The following is a 14,845-nucleotide window of genomic DNA, read 5'->3' as shown; positions in this document are numbered from 1 at the left end:
GTGCTGCTGCCTGACTGGCTGCTAGCTTTATAGGACCCCTAGTCAGGGAAGCCCCGCCCCCTTATCAGGGCTCAGCTTCTCTCCCAGCACAAAGACCCTACACATACAGATACTACCAATCCAAAACCAAACACACACAAACACCTTCTCCTCCAACAGAACTCCCACTCAAACTCCCCTGTTCACAGCTCTGTTTGCTAGCTCCTGTGCCACTGCAGCTGTCTGTGCCGCTGCCTGACTGGCTGCTACCTTTATAGGACCCCTAGTCAGTGAAGCCCCGCCCCCTAATCAGGGCTCAGCTTTTCTCCCAGCACAAAGACCCTACACATACAGATACTACCAATACAAAACCAAACACACACAAATACCTTCTCTTCCAAAGGAACTCCCACACAAACTCCCCTGTTTACAGCTCTCTTTGCTAGCTCCTGTGCCTCTGCAGCTGTCCGTGCCGCCGCCTGACTGGCTGGTACCTTTATAGGACCCCTAGTCAGTGAAGCCCCGCCCCCTAATCAGGGCTCAGCTTCGCTCCCAGCACAAAGCCCCTCCAAGCCTCTACACATACAGATACTACCAAAAAAAAACCAAACACACACACAAATACCTTCTCCTCCAAGAGAACTCCCACTCAAACTCCCCTGTTTACAGCTCTCTTTGCTAGCTCCTGTGCCACTGCAGCTGTCTGTGCCGCTGCCTGACTGGCTGCTACCTTTATAGGACCCCTAGTCAGTGAAGCCCCGCCCCCTAATCAGGGCTCAGCTTTTCTCCCAGCACAAAGACCCTACACATACAGATACTACCAATACAAAACCAAACACACACAAATACCTTCTCTTCCAAAGGAACTCCCACACAAACTCCCCTGTTTACAGCTCTCTTTGCTAGCTCCTGTGCCTCTGCAGCTGTCCGTGCCGCCGCCTGACTGGCTGGTACCTTTATAGGACCCCTAGTCAGGGAAGCCCCGCCCCCTAATCAGGGCTCTGCTTCTCTGCCAGCACAAATCCCCTCCAAGCCTCTACACATACAGATACTACCAATACAAAACCAAACACACAGAAATACCTTCTCCTCAAACAGAACTCCCACTCAAACTCCCCTGTTTACAGCTCTGTGTGCTAGCTCCTGTGCCACTGCAGCTGTCTGTGCCGCTGCCTGACTGGCTGCTGCCTTTATAGGACCCCTAGTCAGTGAAGCCCCGCCCCCTAATCAGGGCTCAGCTTCTCTTTCTGCACAAAGCCCCTACACATACAGATACCACCAACACAAAACCAAACACACACAAATAACTTCTCCTCCAACAGAATTCCCACTCAAACTCCCCTGTTTACAGCTCTGTTTGCTAGCTCCTGTGCCGATGCAGCTGTCCGTGCCGCCGCCTGACTGGCTGCTCCCTTTATAGGACCCCTAGTCAGTGAAGCCCCGCCCCCTAATCAGGGTTCAGCTTCTCTCCCAGCACAAAGCCCCTACACATACAGATGCTACCAATACAAAACCAAACACACACACAAATGCCTCCTCCTCCAACAGAACTCCCACTCAGACTCCCCTGTTTACAGCTCTGTTTGCTAGCTCCTGTGCCGCTGCCTGATTGGCTGCTATCTTTATAGGACCCCAGTCAGTGAAGCCCCGCCCCCTAATCAGGGCTCAGCTTCACTCCCAGCACAAAGCCCCTCCAAGCCTCTAAACATACAGATACTGCCAATACAATACCAAACACACACACAAATACCTTCTCCTCCAACAGAAGTCCCACTCAAACTCCCCTGTTTACAGCTCTGTTTGCTAGCTCCAGTGCCGCTGCAGCTGTCTGTGCCGCTGCCTGACTGGCTGCTCCCTTTATAGGACCCCTAGTCAGGGAAGCCCCGCCCCCTAATCAGGCCTCAGCTTCTCTCCCAGCAAAAAGCCCCTACACATACAGATACCACCAACACAAAACCAAACACACACAAATACCTTCTCCTCCAACAGAACTTCCACTCAAACTCCCCTGTTTACAGCTCTCTTTGCTAGCTCCTGTGCCACTGCAGCTGTCTGTGCCGCTGCCTGACTGGCTGCTGCATTTATAGGACCCCTAGTCAGTGAAGCCCCGCCCCCTAATCAGGGCTCAGCTTCTCTCTCAGCACAAAGCCCCTACACATACAGATGCTACCAATACAAAACCAAACACACACACAAATGCCTTCTCCTCCAACAGAACTCCCACTCAGACTCCCCTGTTTACAGCTCTGTTTGCTAGCTCCTGTGCCGCTGCCTGACTGGCTGCTACCTTTATAGGACCCCTAGTCAGTGAAGCCCCGCCCCCTAATCAGGGCTCAGCTTCGCTCCCAGCACAAAGCCCCTCCAAGCCTCTACACATACAGATACTACCAATACAAAACCAAACACACACACAAATAGCTTCTCCTCCAACAGAACTACCACTCTAAGTCCCCTATTTTCAGCTCTGTTTGCTAGCTCCTGTACCGCTGCAGCTGTCTGTGTCACTGCCTGAGTGGCTGCTCCCTTTATAGGACCCCTCGTCAGTGAAGCCCCGCCCCATAATCAGGGCTCAGCTTCTCTCCCAGCACCAAGCCCCTCCAAGCCTCTACACATACAGATACCACCAATACAAAACCAAACACACACACAAATACCTTCTCCTCCAACAGAACTCCCACTCAGACTCCCCTGTTTACAGCTCTGTTTGCTAGCTCCTGTGCCGCTGCCTGACTGGCTGCTACCTTTATAGGACCCCTAGTCAGTGAAGCCCCGCCCCCTAATCAGGGCTCAGCTTCGCTCCCAGCACAAAGCCCCTCCAAGCTCTACACATACAGATACTACCATTACAAAACCAAACACACACACAAATAGCTTCTCCTCCAACAGAACTCCCACCCAAAGTCCCCTATTTACATCTCTGTTTGCTAGCTCCTGTACCGCTGCAGCTGTCTGTGTCGCTGCCTGACTGGCTGCTGCCTTTATAGGACCCCTAGTCAGTGAAGCCCCGCCCCCTAATCAGGGCTCAGCTTCTCTCCCAGCACAAAGCCCCTACACATACAGATGCTACCAATACAAAACCAAACACACACAAATACCTTCTCCTCCAACAGAACTCCCACTCAAACTCCCCTGTTTACAGCTCTGTTTGCTAGCTCCTGTGCCCCTGCAGCTGTCTGTTCCCCTGCCTGACTGGCTGCTCCCTTTAGAGGACCCCTAGTCAGTGAAGCCCCGCCCCCTAATCAGGGCTCAGCTTTTCTCCCAGCACAAAGCCCCTACACATACAGATACAACCAATACAAAACCAAACACACACAAATACCTTCTCCTCCTACAGAACTCCCACTCAAACTCCCCTGTTTACAGCTCTGTTTGCTAGCTCCTGTGCCGCTGCCTGATTGGCTGCTATCTTTATAGGACCCCTAGTCAGTGAAGCCCCGCCCCCTAATCAGGGCTCAGCTTCGCTCCCAGCACAAAGCCCCTCCAAGCCTCTAAACATACAGATACTGCCAATACAATACCAAACACACACACAAATACCTTCTCCTCCAACAGAAGTCCCACTCAAACTCCCCTGTTTACAGCTCTGTTTGCTAGCTCCAGTGCCGCTGCAGCTGTCTGTGCCGCTGCCTGACTGGCTGCTCCCTTTATAGGACCCCTAGTCAGGGAAGCCCCGCCCCCTAATCAGGCCTCAGCTTTTCTCCCAGCAAAAAGCCCCTACACATACAGATACCACCAACACAAAACCAAACACACACAAATACCTTCTCCTCCAACAGAACTTCCACTCAAACTCCCCTGTTTACAGCTCTCTTTGCTAGCTCCTGTGCCACTGCAGCTGTCTGTGCCGCTGCCTGACTGGCTGCTGCATTTATAGGACCCCTAGTCAGTGAAGCCCCGCCCCCTAATCAGGGCTCAGCTTCGCTCCCAGCACAAAGCCCCTCCAAACCTCTACACATACAGATACTACCAATACAAAACCAAACACACACACAAATAGCTTCTCCTCCAACAGAACTACCACTCAAAGTCCCCTATTTTCAGCTCTGTTTGCTAGCTCCTGTACCGCTGCAGCTGTCTGTGTCACTGCCAGAGTGGCTACTCCCTTTATAGGACCCCTCGTCAGTGAAGCCCCGCCCCATAATCAGGGCTCAGCTTCTCTCCCAGCACAAAGCCCCTCCAAACCTCTACACATACAGATACCACCAATACAAAACCAAACACACACACAAATACCTTCTCCTCCAACAGAACTCCCACTCAAACTCCCCTGTTTACAGCTCTGTTTGCTAGCTCCAGTGCCGCTGCAGCTGTCTGTGCCGCTACCTGACCAGCTGCTACCTTTACAGGACTCGTAGTCAGTCAAGCCCCATCCCCTAATCAGGGCTCAGCTTCTCTCCCAGTACAAAGCACCCACAAGCCTCTACACATACAGATACTACCAAAGCAAAACCAAACACACACAGATACCTTCTCCTCCAACAGAACTCCCACTCTAACTCTCCCGTTTACAGCTCTTTTGCTAGCTGTCTGTGCCGCTGCCTGACTGGCTGCTACCTTTATAGGACCCCTAGTCAGGGAAGCCCCGCCCCCTAATCAGGGCTCAGCTTTTCTCCCAGCACAAAGCCCCTCCAAGCCTCTACACATACAGATACTACCAATACAAAACCGAACACATACATATACCTTCTCCTCCAACAGAACTCCCACTCAAACTCCCGTGTTTACAGCTCTGTTTGCTAGCTGCTGTGCCGCTGCCTGACTGGCTTCTACCTTTATAGGACGCCTAGTCAGTGAAGCCCCGCCCCCTAATCAGGGCTCAGCTTCTCTCCCAGCACAAAGCCCCTCCAAGCCTCTACACATACAGATACCACCAATACAAAATCAAACACACACAAATACCTTCTCCTCCAACAGAACTCCCACTCAAACTCCCCTGTTTACAGCTCTGTTTGCTAGCTCCTGTGCCCCTGCAGCTGTCTCTGACGCTGCCTGACTGGCTGCTACAATCATAAGACCCCTAGTCAGCGAAGCCCCGTCCCCTCATCAGGGCTCAGCTTCTCTCCCAGCACAAAGCCCCTACACATACAGATACCACCAATACAAAACCAAACACACACAAATACCTTCTCATCCAACAGAACTCCCACTCAAACTCCCGTTTACAGCTCTGTTTGCTAGCTCCAGAGCCGCTGCAGCTGTCTGTGCCGCTGCATGACTGGCTGGTACCTTTATAGGACCCCTCGTCAGTGAAGCCCCGCCCCCTAATCAGGGCTCAGCTTCTCTCCCAGCACAAAGCCACTCCAAGCCTCTACACATACAGATACCACCAATACAAAACCAAACACACACACAAATACCTTCTCCTCCAGCAGAACTCCCACTCAAACTCCCCTGTTTACAGCTCTCTTTGCTAGCTCCTGTGCCACTGCAGCTGTCTGTGCCGCTGCCTGACTGGCTGCTACCTTTATAGGACCCCTAGTCAGTGAAGCCCCGCCCCCTCATCAGGGCTCAGCTTTTCTCCCAGCACAAAGCCTCTACACATACAGATACCACCAATACAAAACCAAACACACACACAAATACCTTCTCCTCCAGCAGAACTCCCACTCAAACTCCCGTGTTTACAGCTCTCTTTGCTAGCTGCTGTGCCGCTGCCTGACTGGCTGCTACTTTTATAGGACCCCTAGTCAGTGAAGCCCCGCCCCCTTATCAGGCCTCAGCTTCTCTCCCAGCACAAAGCCCCTCCAAGCCTCTACACATACAGATACTACCACTACAAAACCAAACACGCACACAAATACCTTCTCCTCCAACAGAACTCCCACTCAAACTCCCCTGTTTACAGCTCTGTTTGCTAGTTCCTGTAACGCTGCAGCTGTCTGTGTCGCTGCCTGACTGGCTGCTCCCTTTACAGGACCCCTCGTCAGCGAAGCCCCGTCCCCTCATCAGGGCTCAGCTTCTCTCCCAGCACAAAGCCCCTACACATACAGATACCACCAATACAAAACCAAACACACAAAAGTACCTTCTCCTCCAACAGAACTCCCACTCCAACTCCCCTGTTTACAGCTCTCTTTGCTAGCTCCTGTGCCACGGCAGCTGTCTGTGCCGCTGCCTGACTGGCTGCTGCCTTTATAGGACCCCTAACCAGGGAAGCCCCGCCCCCTAATCAGGGCTCAGCTTCTCTCCCAGGACAAAGCCCCTACACATACAGATACCACCAATACAAAACCAAACACACACACAAATACCTTCTCCTCCAGCAGAACTCCCACTCAAACTCCCCTGTTTACAGCTCTCTTTGCTAGCTCCTGTGCCACGGCAGCTGTCTGTGCCGCTGCCTGACTGGCTGCTCCCTTTCTAGGACCCCTAGTCAGTGAAGCCCCGCCCCCTAATCAGGGCTCAGCTTCTCTCCCAGCACAAAGACCCTACACATACAGATACTACCAATACAAAACCAAACACACACAAATACCTTCTCCTCCAACAGAACTCCCACTCTAACTCTCCCGTTTACAGCTCTGTTTGCTAGCTGTCTGTGCCGCTGCCTGACCAGCTGCTACCTTTACAGGACCCGTAGTCAGTCAAGCCCCATCCCCTAATCAGGGCTCAGCTTCTCTCCCAGTACAAAGCACCCCCAAGCCTCTACACATACAGATACTACCAATGCAAAACAAAACACACACAAATACCTTCTCCTCCAACAGAACTCCCCCTCAAACTCCCGTTTACAGCTCTGTTTGCTAGCTCCTGTGCCGCTGCCTGACTGGCTGCTACCTTTATAGGACCCCTAGTCAGTGAAGCCCCGCCCCCTTATCAGGCCTCAGCTTCTCTCCCAGCACAAAGCCCCTCCAAACCTCTACACATACAGATACTACCACTACAAAACCAAACACGCACACAAATACCTTCTCCTCCAACAGAACTTCCACTCAAACTCCCCTGTTTACAGCTCTCTTTGCTAGCTCCTGTGCCACTGCAGCTGTCTGTGCCGCTGCCTGACTGGCTGCTGCATTTATAGGACCCCTAGTCAGTGAAGCCCCGCCCCCTAATCAGGGCTCAGCTTCTCTCTCAGCACAAAGCCCCTACACATACAGATGCTACCAATACAAAACCAAACACACACACAAATGCCTTCTCCTCCAACAGAACTCCCACTCAGACTCCCCTGTTTACAGCTCTGTTTGCTAGCTCCTGTGCCGCTGCCTGACTGGCTGCTACCTTTATAGGACCCCTAGTCAGTGAAGCCCCGCCCCCTAATCAGGGCTCAGCTTCGCTCCCAGCACAAAGCCCCTCCAAACCTCTACACATACAGATACTACCAATACAAAACCAAACACACACACAAATAGCTTCTCCTCCAACAGAACTACCACTCAAAGTCCCCTATTTTCAGCTCTGTTTGCTAGCTCCTGTACCGCTGCAGCTGTCTGTGTCACTGCCAGAGTGGCTACTCCCTTTATAGGACCCCTCGTCAGTGAAGCCCCGCCCCATAATCAGGGCTCAGCTTCTCTCCCAGCACAAAGCCCCTCCAAGCCTCTACACATACAGATACCACCAATACAAAACCAAACACACACACAAATACCTTCTCCTCCAACAGAACTCCCACTCAAACTCCCCTGTTTACAGCTCTGTTTGCTAGCTCCAGTGCCGCTGCAGCTGTCTGTGCCGCTGCCTGACTGGCTGCTACCTTTATGGGACCCCTGGTCAGTGAAGCCCTGCACCCTAATCAGGGCTCAGCTTCTCTCCCAGCAAAAAGCCCCTACACATACAGATACCACCAATACAAAACCAAACACACACAAATACCTTCTCCTCCAACAGAACTCCCACTCAAACTCCCCTGTTTACAGCTCTGTTTGCTAGCTCCTGTGCTGCTGCCTGACTGGCTGCTAGCTTTATAGGACCCCTAGTCAGGGAAGCCCCGCCCCCTTATCAGGGCTCAGCTTCTCTCCCAGCACAAAGCCTCTACACATACAGATACTACCAATACAAAACCAAACACACACAAACACCTTCTCCTCCAACAGAACTCCCACTCATACTCCCCTGTTTACAGCTCTGTTTGCTAGCTCCTGTGCCGCTGCCTGACTGGCTGCTACCTTTCTAGGACCCCTAGTCACTGAAGCCCCGCCCCCTAATCAGGGCTCAGCTTTTCTCCCAGCACAAAGACCCTACACATACAGATACTACCAATCCAAAACCAAACACACACAAACACCTTCTCCTCCAACAGAACTCCCACTCAAACTCCCCTGTTCACAGCTCTCTTTGCTAGCTCCTGTGCCACTGCAGCTGTCTGTGCCGCTGCCTGACTGGCTGCTACCTTTATAGGACCCCTAGTCAGTGAAGCCCCGCCCCCTAATCAGGGCTCAGCTTTTCTCCCAGCACAAAGACCCTACACATACAGATACTACCAATACAAAACCAAACACACACAAATACCTTCTCTTCCAAAGGAACTCCCACACAAACTCCCCTGTTTACAGCTCTCTTTGCTAGCTCCTGTGCCTCTGCAGCTGTCCGTGCCGCCGCCTGACTGGCTGGTACCTTTATAGGACCCCTAGTCAGGGAAGCCCCGCCCCCTAATCAGGGCTCAGCTTCTCTGCCAGCACAAATCCCCTCCAAGCCTCTACACATACAGATACTACCAATACAAAACCAAACACACAGAAATACCTTCTCCTCAAACAGAACTCCCACTCAAACTCCCCTGTTTACAGCTCTGTGTGCTAGCTCCTGTGCCACTGCAGCTGTCTGTGCCGCTGCCTGACTGGCTGCTGCCTTTATAGGACCCCTAGTCAGTGAAGCCCCGCCCCCTAATCAGGGCTCAGCTTCTCTTTCTGCACAAAGCCCCTACACATACAGATACCACCAACACAAAACCAAACACACACAAATAACTTCTCCTCCAACAGAATTCCCACTCAAACTCCCCTGTTTACAGCTCTGTTTGCTAGCTCCTGTGCCGATGCAGCTGTCCGTGCCGCCGCCTGACTGGCTGCTCCCTTTATAGGACCCCTAGTCAGTGAAGCCCCGCCCCCTAATCAGGGTTCAGCTTCTCTCCCAGCACAAAGCCCCTACACATACAGATGCTACCAATACAAAACCAAACACACACACAAATGCCTCCTCCTCCAACAGAACTCCCACTCAGACTCCCCTGTTTACAGCTCTGTTTGCTAGCTCCTGTGCCGCTGCCTGACTGGCTGCTACCTTTATAGGACCCCTAGTCAGTGAAGCCCCGCCCCCTAATCAGGGCTCAGCTTCGCTCCCAGCACAAAGCCCCTCCAAACCTCTACACATACAGATACTACCAATACAAAACCAAACACACACACAAATAGCTTCTCCTCCAACAGAACTACCACTCAAAGTCCCCTATTTTCAGCTCTGTTTGCTAGCTCCTGTACCGCTGCAGCTGTCTGTGTCACTGCCAGAGTGGCTACTCCCTTTATAGGACCCCTCGTCAGTGAAGCCCCGCCCCATAATCAGGGCTCAGCTTCTCTCCCAGCACAAAGCCCCTCCAAGCCTCTACACATACAGATACCACCAATACAAAACCAAACACACACACAAATACCTTCTCCTCCAACAGAACTCCCACTCAAACTCCCCTGTTTACAGCTCTGTTTGCTAGCTCCAGTGCCGCTGCAGCTGTCTGTGCCGCTGCCTGACTGGCTGCTACCTTTATGGGACCCCTGGTCAGTGAAGCCCTGCACCCTAATCAGGGCTCAGCTTCTCTCCCAGCAAAAAGCCCCTACACATACAGATACCACCAATACAAAACCAAACACACACAAATACCTTCTCCTCCAACAGAACTCCCACTCAAACTCCCCTGTTTACAGCTCTGTTTGCTAGCTCCTGTGCTGCTGCCTGACTGGCTGCTAGCTTTATAGGACCCCTAGTCAGGGAAGCCCCGCCCCCTTATCAGGGCTCAGCTTCTCTCCCAGCACAAAGACCCTACACATACAGATACTACCAATCCAAAACCAAACACACACAAACACCTTCTCCTCCAACAGAACTCCCACTCAAACTCCCCTGTTCACAGCTCTGTTTGCTAGCTCCTGTGCCACTGCAGCTGTCTGTGCCGCTGCCTGACTGGCTGCTACCTTTATAGGACCCCTAGTCAGTGAAGCCCCGCCCCCTAATCAGGGCTCAGCTTTTCTCCCAGCACAAAGACCCTACACATACAGATACTACCAATACAAAACCAAACACACACAAATACCTTCTCTTCCAAAGGAACTCCCACACAAACTCCCCTGTTTACAGCTCTCTTTGCTAGCTCCTGTGCCTCTGCAGCTGTCCGTGCCGCCGCCTGACTGGCTGGTACCTTTATAGGACCCCTAGTCAGTGAAGCCCCGCCCCCTAATCAGGGCTCAGCTTCGCTCCCAGCACAAAGCCCCTCCAAGCCTCTACACATACAGATACTACCAAAAAAACCAAACACACACACAAATACCTTCTCCTCCAAGAGAACTCCCACTCAAACTCCCCTGTTTACAGCTCTCTTTGCTAGCTCCTGTGCCACTGCAGCTGTCTGTGCCGCTGCCTGACTGGCTGCTACCTTTATAGGACCCCTAGTCAGTGAAGCCCCGCCCCCTAATCAGGGCTCAGCTTTTCTCCCAGCACAAAGACCCTACACATACAGATACTACCAATACAAAACCAAACACACACAAATACCTTCTCTTCCAAAGGAACTCCCACACAAACTCCCCTGTTTACAGCTCTCTTTGCTAGCTCCTGTGCCTCTGCAGCTGTCCGTGCCGCCGCCTGACTGGCTGGTACCTTTATAGGACCCCTAGTCAGGGAAGCCCCGCCCCCTAATCAGGGCTCAGCTTCTCTGCCAGCACAAATCCCCTCCAAGCCTCTACACATACAGATACTACCAATACAAAACCAAACACACAGAAATACCTTCTCCTCAAACAGAACTCCCACTCAAACTCCCCTGTTTACAGCTCTGTGTGCTAGCTCCTGTGCCACTGCAGCTGTCTGTGCCGCTGCCTGACTGGCTGCTGCCTTTATAGGACCCCTAGTCAGTGAAGCCCCGCCCCCTAATCAGGGCTCAGCTTCTCTTTCTGCACAAAGCCCCTACACATACAGATACCACCAACACAAAACCAAACACACACAAATAACTTCTCCTCCAACAGAATTCCCACTCAAACTCCCCTGTTTACAGCTCTGTTTGCTAGCTCCTGTGCCGATGCAGCTGTCCGTGCCGCCGCCTGACTGGCTGCTCCCTTTATAGGACCCCTAGTCAGTGAAGCCCCGCCCCCTAATCAGGGTTCAGCTTCTCTCCCAGCACAAAGCCCCTACACATACAGATGCTACCAATACAAAACCAAACACACACACAAATGCCTCCTCCTCCAACAGAACTCCCACTCAGACTCCCCTGTTTACAGCTCTGTTTGCTAGCTCCTGTGCCGCTGCCTGACTGGCTGCTACCTTTATAGGACCCCTAGTCAGTGAAGCCCCGCCCCCTAATCAGGGCTCAGCTTCACTCCCAGCACAAAGCCCCTCCAAGCCTCTAAACATACAGATACTGCCAATACAATACCAAACACACACACAAATACCTTCTCCTCCAACAGAAGTCCCACTCAAACTCCCCTGTTTACAGCTCTGTTTGCTAGCTCCAGTGCCGCTGCAGCTGTCTGTGCCGCTGCCTGACTGGCTGCTCCCTTTATAGGACCCCTAGTCAGGGAAGCCCCGCCCCCTAATCAGGCCTCAGCTTCTCTCCCAGCAAAAAGCCCCTACACATACAGATACCACCAACACAAAACCAAACACACACAAATACCTTCTCCTCCAACAGAACTTCCACTCAAACTCCCCTGTTTACAGCTCTCTTTGCTAGCTCCTGTGCCACTGCAGCTGTCTGTGCCGCTGCCTGACTGGCTGCTGCATTTATAGGACCCCTAGTCAGTGAAGCCCCGCCCCCTAATCAGGGCTCAGCTTCTCTCTCAGCACAAAGCCCCTACACATACAGATGCTACCAATACAAAACCAAACACACACACAAATGCCTTCTCCTCCAACAGAACTCCCACTCAGACTCCCCTGTTTACAGCTCTGTTTGCTAGCTCCTGTGCCGCTGCCTGACTGGCTGCTACCTTTATAGGACCCCTAGTCAGTGAAGCCCCGCCCCCTAATCAGGGCTCAGCTTCGCTCCCAGCACAAAGCCCCTCCAAGCCTCTACACATACAGATACTACCAATACAAAACCAAACACACACACAAATAGCTTCTCCTCCAACAGAACTACCACTCTAAGTCCCCTATTTTCAGCTCTGTTTGCTAGCTCCTGTACCGCTGCAGCTGTCTGTGTCACTGCCTGAGTGGCTGCTCCCTTTATAGGACCCCTCGTCAGTGAAGCCCCGCCCCATAATCAGGGCTCAGCTTCTCTCCCAGCACCAAGCCCCTCCAAGCCTCTACACATACAGATACCACCAATACAAAACCAAACACACACACAAATACCTTCTCCTCCAACAGAACTCCCACTCAGACTCCCCTGTTTACAGCTCTGTTTGCTAGCTCCTGTGCCGCTGCCTGACTGGCTGCTACCTTTATAGGACCCCTAGTCAGTGAAGCCCCGCCCCCTAATCAGGGCTCAGCTTCGCTCCCAGCACAAAGCCCCTCCAAGCTCTACACATACAGATACTACCATTACAAAACCAAACACACACACAAATAGCTTCTCCTCCAACAGAACTCCCACCCAAAGTCCCCTATTTACATCTCTGTTTGCTAGCTCCTGTACCGCTGCAGCTGTCTGTGTCGCTGCCTGACTGGCTGCTGCCTTTATAGGACCCCTAGTCAGTGAAGCCCCGCCCCCTAATCAGGGCTCAGCTTCTCTCTCAGCACAAAGCCCCTACACATACAGATGCTACCAATACAAAACCAAACACACACAAATACCTTCTCCTCCAACAGAACTCCCACTCAAACTCCCCTGTTTACAGCTCTGTTTGCTAGCTCCTGTGCCCCTGCAGCTGTCTGTTCCCCTGCCTGACTGGCTGCTCCCTTTAGAGGACCCCTAGTCAGTGAAGCCCCGCCCCCTAATCAGGGCTCAGCTTTTCTCCCAGCACAAAGCCCCTACACATACAGATACAACCAATACAAAACCAAACACACACAAATACCTTCTCCTCCTACAGAACTCCCACTCAAACTCCCCTGTTTACAGCTCTGTTTGCTAGCTCCTGTGCCGCTGCCTGATTGGCTGCTATCTTTATAGGACCCCTAGTCAGTGAAGCCCCGCCCCCTAATCAGGGCTCAGCTTCGCTCCCAGCACAAAGCCCCTCCAAGCCTCTAAACATACAGATACTGCCAATACAATACCAAACACACACACAAATACCTTCTCCTCCAACAGAAGTCCCACTCAAACTCCCCTGTTTACAGCTCTGTTTGCTAGCTCCAGTGCCGCTGCAGCTGTCTGTGCCGCTGCCTGACTGGCTGCTCCCTTTATAGGACCCCTAGTCAGGGAAGCCCCGCCCCCTAATCAGGCCTCAGCTTTTCTCCCAGCAAAAAGCCCCTACACATACAGATACCACCAACACAAAACCAAACACACACAAATACCTTCTCCTCCAACAGAACTTCCACTCAAACTCCCCTGTTTACAGCTCTCTTTGCTAGCTCCTGTGCCACTGCAGCTGTCTGTGCCGCTGCCTGACTGGCTGCTGCATTTATAGGACCCCTAGTCAGTGAAGCCCCGCCCCCTAATCAGGGCTCAGCTTCGCTCCCAGCACAAAGCCCCTCCAAACCTCTACACATACAGATACTACCAATACAAAACCAAACACACACACAAATAGCTTCTCCTCCAACAGAACTACCACTCAAAGTCCCCTATTTTCAGCTCTGTTTGCTAGCTCCTGTACCGCTGCAGCTGTCTGTGTCACTGCCAGAGTGGCTACTCCCTTTATAGGACCCCTCGTCAGTGAAGCCCCGCCCCATAATCAGGGCTCAGCTTCTCTCCCAGCACAAAGCCCCTCCAAACCTCTACACATACAGATACCACCAATACAAAACCAAACACACACACAAATACCTTCTCCTCCAGCAGAACTCCCACTCAGACTCCCCTGTTTACAGCTCTGTTTGCTAGCTCCAGTGCCGCTGCAGCTGTCTGTGCCGCTACCTGACCAGCTGCTACCTTTACAGGACTCGTAGTCAGTCAAGCCCCATCCCCTAATCAGGGCTCAGCTTATCTCCCAGTACAAAGCACCCACAAGCCTCTACACATACAGATACTACCAAAGCAAAACCAAACACACACAGATACCTTCTCCTCCAACAGAACTCCCACTCTAACTCTCCCGTTTACAGCTCTTTTGCTAGCTGTCTGTGCCGCTGCCTGACTGGCTGCTACCTTTATAGGACCCCTAGTCAGGGAAGCCCCGCCCCCTAATCAGGGCTCAGCTTTTCTCCCAGCACAAAGCCCCTCCAAGCCTCTACACATACAGATACTACCAATACAAAACCGAACACATACATATACCTTCTCCTCCAACAGAACTCCCACTCAAACTCCCGTGTTTACAGCTCTGTTTGCTAGCTGCTGTGCCGCTGCCTGACTGGCTTCTACCTTTATAGGACGCCTAGTCAGTGAAGCCCCGCCCCCTAATCAGGGCTCAGTTTCTCTCCCAGCACAAAGCCCCTCCAAGCCTCTACACATACAGATACCACCAATACAAAATCAAACACACACAAATACCTTCTCCTCCAACAGAACTCCCACTCAAACTCCCCTGTTTACAGCTCTGTTTGCTAGCTCCTGTGCCCCTGCAGCTGTCTCTGACGCTGCCTGACTGGCTGCTACAATCATAAGACC

The sequence above is a fragment of the Lepidochelys kempii genome, chromosome 27 (genome assembly GCF_965140265.1).
Source record: "Lepidochelys kempii isolate rLepKem1 chromosome 27, rLepKem1.hap2, whole genome shotgun sequence".
NCBI classification, from domain to species: Eukaryota; Metazoa; Chordata; order Testudines; family Cheloniidae; genus Lepidochelys; species Lepidochelys kempii.
This window is presented reverse-complemented; position numbering follows the sequence as displayed.